Below are 8,015 nucleotides of genomic sequence, written 5' to 3'. Positions count from 1 at the left end.
GAGGGTCGGGAAGGTCTTTGGCTCCATGCAGAGGCAGGGCCCTGGGACCAAGCCTCGGAGAGGTGCCTGGAGTGGCCACTCCTGTGTAGGGCCAGGATCGAGGGCACAGGAGTGGGGGGGTGGGGCTGGGTGAGGTGTCCCGGCGGACAGGGAGGTGGCCAAGAGCCCAGGTTCGGATCCCAGCACCAGCTATGTGACCTCAGATCTCATACCTCCATCTCCCAGCTGATAAAATGAACAGTGAAGTGGCCCCTGGAGGGCTCAGTTGGCGAGGCATCCGGCTCTCGATCTCAGCTCAGGTCTTGATCTCAGGGTCGTGAGTTCAAGCCCCATGCTGGGCTCCATCCACACCGAGCATGGAGCCTACTTAAAAAAAAAAAAAAATGAAGCCATGAAAACACATTCCCTCCTGGGGTAGCAGAGCCGAAAGGAGACAGTGAACATCCAGAAAATGCTACCCGGTGGTGGTTGGAACAGCAAACAGCCCAGTTGTTGTCTAGGCATGGTCTGATCCGGCCTCGCCAGGCAGGCCCCCTCCAGGGGAATGAACACCCGGGGCCTCCAGGCCCCACCTCGGCGGGCACTCCTTGCGAGGCCCATCAGTCTGGGGACCGTGCGCCGGGGAGAGGCCGCGTGTGGTCTCCAGGCTTGGGGAAGGAGGCCTGCCGTCCAGCAATCGTAGGCGGCTGAAAATACTCTCAACACGCCTCTGCGGAACCGTGGACCTAGTTTTTAAATCTTTATTTATCAATAATCTAGTACAGCCAGAAACTCACACATGTTCCAAAAGTGAATGAGGGAGGGAGGGAGGGGGTGGGCGAGTGACAGGCTTTCTGCCCCCAAAGGTGGACATCTGCCCGTCCCGAGCCCTCAGCCCGACCTGAGCACAGGAATGGGCCGCCGGGGCTGCCTGCTCCTTGCTCTCAAGGGCACTGGGTGGTAGAAGCGTGTTCAAAGACCTGGGTCCAAGCCTCCTATCTGCGGAGGCGGTTACAGGACCTCGGGCAGGTCACTCTGGCATCCCTCCGTTTTCTCACCTGCGAGTGGGGATTTCTGTGCCTAACGCACTGATAGTTGTTGGGTCCCCGGATGGACCTGGCACATCAGAAGTTTCCAGAAAGGGTAGCTGCTGCCGGACTAAAGGTTGCTTTTTCAACCCTCACGACCACCCTGGGAGGCCGGAATCGGTGCCCACCCCTGTCATGTTGCAGATGTCAGGACTGAAGCCAGGGATGTGGTGTCTTGCCCAGGGTGGGGGGTGGCACAGGTCCAGGTGGCAGCCCTGTCACTGGGGCTCCTCCCTGCCGCTCTGATCGTAGGTGCTGCTGCTGGCCAGGCCCACCATTCAGTGTCCTGAGCACTGGGGCAGGGGCGGTTGGCCACGCGCTCCCCTGCCTGAGGGCCTGAGGACCGAGGACAAGACCCCCCTGGCCGGGCTGACCGTGGGCCCAGGACTCGGTAGCTCCACCCGATGTCCTGAGGCAGCTCAGCGCCCCCTCCCCGCCCCCGGCCCCAGCCCTCCTCCTGGCCCCTCACATCCCTCTCCCCATCCTCTGGTGTCCCCCCCATCTCTATCTCTGTTTCTGTGCATGGGGTGGGGGGAGGCAGGGGGCCCTATGTCTCTTTCTCCCTCTGGTGGATCTCTGGGTGTCTCTGTGTCGTTCAGCCATGTGGTTACCTGTCCCGTACCTGCCTCTCTCCTTCCCTCCTTCTGTGTCTTTCTCCGTGTCTCTCTGTGCATGAATGTCTCCCTCGCTCTCTGTGACGCCCTGTGTCTCTCTGGGTCAGTCTCTGCCTCCCGCTCCCTCTCTCTCCCTCCTGCTCCTTCTCTCCCTCTCCTTCTCCTTTCCCTTCAATGGACTATCGATCGGCCCGGCTTATTAAGCCCTATTATTTCTCAGAACATTTGCCTTTGAAATTCCAGCAGATGGGCCGGGGTGGCAGCCAGTGCCTGGGGCTGCCCAGGCCACGCAGCCCGCTGGGGGCCCAGCCATAGGGGCAGCCGGGTCCACTGCCCACTCCCCATTTGTGCGGATGCCAGACCTGCCTTCGTGAGGTCTCTGCCAGCCCCGGCGGCTCCCAGGCTGCGGGCAGCCACTGCCCTGTGACAGCGACATCCAGAGCCAGGCACAGTGACTCCAACCCTCCGGCTGGGAGGTGTCACTGTGACAAGACGTGGTGTACAGGGCAACTCCTCCACGGTCCCACCCCCATGGCCAGGATCCTGTGCCGTTTGCCCAGGTCTGAACCCCCTCACGGCATGCCGGGGGGAGAAGACTAACCTAGTCGTGTGGGCTCCCAGGGGTAAACTGAGGCCCCAGAGCATCAGGTCCACGGCAGTGGTGGGGCAAAGCATGGGGGCAGCCTTTCTTTAAGGGCATCGTCGCCAACCCCCATGTGAGCTCCCTGTCCCCACCAGCCTCCATCTCCCTCCCGAGTAGCCCATGGCTGTTTAAAGGGCAGTCCCTCCATCATGCCTGGAGGTGGAATGTAGCCGTGGACAGGAAAGCCTGCCACCCCATGGGCCAGACAGGGGAACAAAGGTGATCTCCTCCCTTCTTCCCTGGCTCACCCTCCATCACTTCCAAAGCCCAGGCTCGCTCCCAAGGGACTGCCGTGCCCACCTCTCCAGGCCCACGTTACCTGTACCCGCCCCCAGCCCCTTGGACCAGCCAGCAGGCCCCACCACACACAAACACTCTGCATCTTTCCTTCCTCTGGGCCTTTGCCCAAGCTGCACCCCCTCTGTCCCCTCCCATTGTCAGCAGCTAACGCCACCGGTCCTTGACTTGTCTTCCCTGACCACCTGCCACCCGAACTTCCCATCACAGCATGGGGTAAAGACTGCCTGCCCCTCTGCTCCAGCGGTGGCCAGAGTCACACCTGTGTGCATCCCTGTAATAGCCTCTCCCCCACCTCCACTGGCCCCGACTAGGCACCTGTTGGAGTGAAAATGCCTCCAGAGCTTATCGCAGGGAAACTTGCCTCTGGGGGACTTCCTGAGGGCCACATAGCCTTGACCTGAGTGGTGCTGTCCTCTGGGACCATGGTCCTCCCTGCCTGCCTCTGCTCCCAGGAGGATTCACACTGTGACTCTCTTGCAGTCAGCAGTCCCTGCCTGGGGGCGCAGATCCAACGGCAGGGCTGGGTGGCTGAGGTCATAACAGTCAGAACTCCAGGATCTAGGTGTCAGCTCCCCAGATCCTCCTGTCTGCCCTTGGAAGAAGGTGCTGTTTTATACCTATTTACAGAAGAGATGATTGAGGTCTCCAGCAAATTGTCCAGTGACTTGTCCCAGGTCACACAGCTAGCAAGGGTGACTGGCAGGGAGGTCTCTCTGGCCCCAAAGCCCAAGGTCTTTACCACCCACAACCTGGGTGGGGCACATGCTTGCTGGCTCCAGGCCTGACTTCTGGGAGAGGGTGAGGGTTTCTACGTGAACCTCAGAGAGCCCAGACCTGGAGCACAGGGCACCGGGTGCAGCCATGCCTAGAGGTAAGTTCACAATATTATCACCCTCTGAAGGGCGGTAGCTTGTCCAGAGGGGGTGGGTCTTGGCCCTGGTGTGGACCCCAGGAGAGGGGCAGCTGGGTCTGTGTCCCATTTGGGATGGGCAGAGAAATTCAAATATGTCTTCATGGATCTGTGGCCACTCACACTGTCAACCAGTGCAAAGCGTTCATTCGTTCCTTCATTCAGTTAGTGACTATTCAGTAACGCTCCTTTGCCCCAGGCGCCAGCGAGACTCTGAGGACACACAGTAACAAGGCGGAACCCCCGTCTGTACGGAGCGTATGTTCCAGTAGGGGAGGGCAGTGAACAGCAAATACAGCATGGCTGGTGCAGAAGGGACAGGGGCTTGGGCAGGAGTGTGAGGGAAGGTGGAGCTCACACACGTACACACACACGCACGTACACACACTGTGTGTTCCTGGCTTCTAACCCTGGGCTCAGGAGCCCCCCTCGTGGGAGTGAGCCAGGCTAAGATTGCAGGGACAAGTGATCCAGGTGGCGGGAACAGCCTTTGAGAAAGCCTGCAGTAGGAGTGTGGTGTTTAGAGAGACTGAGAGGAGCTGGGGTGGCTGGGGTGTGGCCAGAGGCCTGTGGCACCGGGCCCTTGTCCTGGGGGCCCTGGGGAATGGGCGATGGGCTTTGAATGGTGGGGGGTGCAAGAAGTCTCGTGTCTGGAAGGACGACCTGGTTCCAGTGAGGAGAACGGATTTGCAAGAAGAGGGAGGAGGAGCCCCAGTAAGACCAGGGCAGCCGCCCCAGAGTCCAGAGGTCAAGGCTGAGTGGACGGAGATTGGAGAAAGGCTTAGGATGTGGCTGGACAGGACCTGTTGACAGGTCTTTTGAAAAAATCGATTGTCCCTAGGGATAGAAAGGAGCCACTGGAGGCCCGTGGAGGTGGACTGGGTCCCACCCCGGCCACCCCACTTCCAGGCAGTGTGACCTTGGGCAAGTTGCCCGTGCCTCGGAGCTGTTTGCTTACCTGTAAAATTGTTCCATCAGCACAACAGGCTGGTGACAAGCCCAGAATCTCAGTGGCTCATGGGTGCCAAGCTCTGTTCCTCACTCGCACTACACGTCCTTCCAACATCTGCTCTGGGGACCGCGTGGAGGGTGCCGCACCCACATTTACATGCCCTGGCCCCGGAGCAGCCCACATCCCACCCGCCCCATCGGGTTTCACAAGCCAGAGCAAGTCCCATGTCTGCATCTGGCTGGAGAAGGCCGGGAAGCAGGTTCCGTGGACCTCACCCCCCAGAGCATAATGGGGATTATGGGGGACAAGAAGCCGCAGGGTCAGCTAATGCCCAGCACAGAGCCGCCCGCACTCGCTGCCTCTGCTCCCTCCTCCCTCAAACCGGCTACCGCCTCCCACACCACAGTCATCCTGCCACATCCATGGGCCAACCGCAGCGTCATTTACAACATCGTTTTCTTTAAATCAAGTCATTTGTGGGCTTGTTTGCTTTGCCACGCGAGGAGAGGGGCCCTAAGTCAGGAGTGTCTAATTGTTCCTCTGCGCACGGGGGATTTTCCGAGTGTGCACAGCCATATGTGTATACAACCAAGGCTGCCCCCCGGTACCCCCACCAAGAGTCCCGTTGTATAAATAATACATGAGACACTGTGCTATATTTTCTGTGCTGAGGCCGTGTAGCAGAGCGCGGTACAATGCATGGTGTAATGAGAGCGCGCGATGTATGCCCGTGTCGCTTCCACACCATGCTCTTCGGCTTCCCAGAGAGAGCAGGGAACGGGGGGAGCCGGCCCCCAAGGGAAGCCAGGACACCAGCTCCGGGGTAACCGCGGGGACGTGGTTACGAACCCAGGGCCTGGTGGGGGCATGGCTGGGTTCGAACCCTGGTTCTGCCACTTGCCAGATGCGTGACTTAGAGCTACCGTGGTGGAGACTTTGGTGTCCTGGCCGGATCCCGTGAATCCCCTTTGCTGAGCCCGTTGTCTGTCTGCAGACATCGGCTGGGGGGCAGGTACGAAAGCCCCACTCCGGGTCTCAGGATGGGACAAGCACCAAGGTACAATCTGTGCTCCAGCGCTCCCCAAGGTCTCAGGCTGAGACTAGGACCTCGCCTGAAACCACACCCCCTGTCGGCCTTCGATCCCTTCTCTGTCCTGCTTTCTCCATTCCTGATCGGCTTCTCCTGGGAGCACTTCCTTCGTAAAATCACTTGCCCTGAAATCCTTGACTGGCGCCTGCCCTTGGAAGAACCACCTAAGATAGCAGGAGACTCTGCCTCTCCGAGCCTCACTTACCTCATCTCTGAAATGGGCACCACTTTCCCCACAACACGCAGTGAGCATAGAGCCCGGCGCGGTAAGTGCTCACGAAATAAACTCACTCTGACGAGTAGGGAACACATAGCCATCTTGTCCACGACATTACGGAGGACCGTGGGGGGTGTCCTGGGTCTCCTGCCCCGTGGTAAGGAAGAAGCAGGTGCAGAAGATGTCTCCGGAACCCCCCTCCCTCCCTGGCCCCATCCTACCCACACCTTCCCATCAGACAAGTTCTTGTTCCCAGCCCTGTGCTTGTAATACAGCTGTCTTGACACTCAGGCCTCGGGTTGGTGTCTTGAGCGATGGTCAGCATCAAGATGGGGTTTGGCCTCTGACGCGGTCACTTCCTGTCGATGCGGCCGAGGCCACGCGGGCTCTGGATGGAGAGTGCGGGTGTTTTACCGTGAAACCAACCTCGCTGTGGGGGGATTCGAGGGTCTCTCTGAACAGAGGGCAGAGCTGATGGGCTGTCAGAGGAAAGAGCCATGGGCGGGGGCAACCTGGACTCTCACCCCCACCCTGAGCCACCACCTCTGCTGGAGAAGACCCAAGTCACTGCACAGCCCAGGACAAGTCAGGTCACCTCCCTGGGCTCACGTGGCCACATCTGTGAAGGGGGGGGCATGCTCTCGCCTGAGAGCCGGGCATGGCGAGCTTCCCCTCTGTAGCTCCTCCTGGGTCCGAGACAGATGATTTTGCAATTCTGCAAGCTGGTTAGAAAAAAGAGGAGAAAGACAGAAAAGGAAGCTGGTTCCCGCCTGCAGGGCTCTCGGGGTGGACATCTCGGTCAGGCTGGCGCGTGGCCATCCCCCTGCATCCATGATAAGGGTGACACAGGCCCCTTTGGATGGGGCTGGCCCCCAGCAACGAGGGCTTTACAGCACCACCTCATTCTACCCCCTTCAACCCCCCACTCATTACTTCCCTGGCGCCGGGGAGGAAAAGGCTACCCAGCCTGTGAGCAGAGGGGACTCAGGCCGACCAGGGCTGAGCAAACCACTGGGCTGCTGTGCTCCTCTTAGGAGCCTCATGGCCCCACCTGGGGGCTTTCCAAGACTCTGCCCCAGCCTGGGAGCATGTTTGGGACCCGACGACTTTCCCCACGGGGTCCAGGCTTCAGGAAGACCCTCACCCCTGCCTGGGCCTGGCTTCCCGGACTCCCGCCACATCGCGAGCACCTGTGCTTGAGGCTTCCTGCCGAAAAGTAGCATCTCTTATTAAGTCGGCAGCCCCTCTCGGAGGGAGGGTCCTGGGCTCACTCTGCCTCTCCTCTCCTCCACGAGCCTTTTATCGCAGGGTGAGAAATCCCAGCAAGAGGGCGAGCTGAAACTCAGACCGAGTTACCAAGACAACCTTCCCGGCCACCGCTGGCGCTGGCGGGGAGGGAGGGGAGGCTGGAGGGAGACCCCCCACCCAGCCCGCCCCGCCCTCCCCCGGGGGGCGCCCCGACAGGCCCAGACACCTGGCAGATGCCCCCACCGCTGGACTGCCAGCCTCGGTTGCCGGCTGCGGCTTTTATCTGAGAGAAGCCGTCTTCACAGCCGGTCAGATTCTCAGGTTCCCAGTGGCGAAATAATTGAGGAGGGAGTGGTAGGAGATAGAACGGAATCCTCTCCACCGTGGAAAAAGCTCAGTCACGGCGGCCTCTTCCTGCTGCTTCTGTCTTGCCGGCTCAAGCCCAAATTTGGGGGCCCATGGCCTTGGGGAGGGACAGCACAGGGGCCAAGACAAGGGAGCTGAGGGTCCAGACTGGCCTGAGTGCAAACCCCAGCTCCACCCTTTCTAAGCTGTGTGACTTTGGGCAAGTTACTTAAACTCTCTGAGCCCCAGTGCCGACCAGATATGAGTTACCGTCTTCATGGCGTTGTTGAGATCAAAAAGAGAGTGTCAGTACTCTCATGGTCAGCACCGCCCCTCCCCTGAGCCTCAGGGAGCTCGGGAAGGAGCAGGGAGCTGCCCAGGAGGAAGCATTAAGACCCAAACTGTCTGTGGTTTAACAGGTGAGGCTCAGAGAGCAAGCAATGGCCCCACAGCACTCAGCAGGGAGGGCAAGGCTGCACGAGTCTCTTCCAGGCTGGGGGGAATTGAAGCCCCAGGTCCTCCCCACCCTCCTTCTTCGAGCTGTCCCAGCACTGTGCAAAGGTGGGGAGACTGGAGTGGCCGGGTGGCTCTGAAGCCCTTGGAGAAACATGCTCCTCACTCCTGCTCCC

The sequence above is a fragment of the Ursus americanus genome, chromosome 18 (genome assembly GCF_024610735.1).
Source record: "Ursus americanus isolate L20-20 chromosome 18, mUrsAme1.1.p, whole genome shotgun sequence".
NCBI classification, from domain to species: domain Eukaryota; kingdom Metazoa; phylum Chordata; class Mammalia; order Carnivora; family Ursidae; genus Ursus; species Ursus americanus.
Note: the sequence above shows the minus strand (reverse complement) of the source record.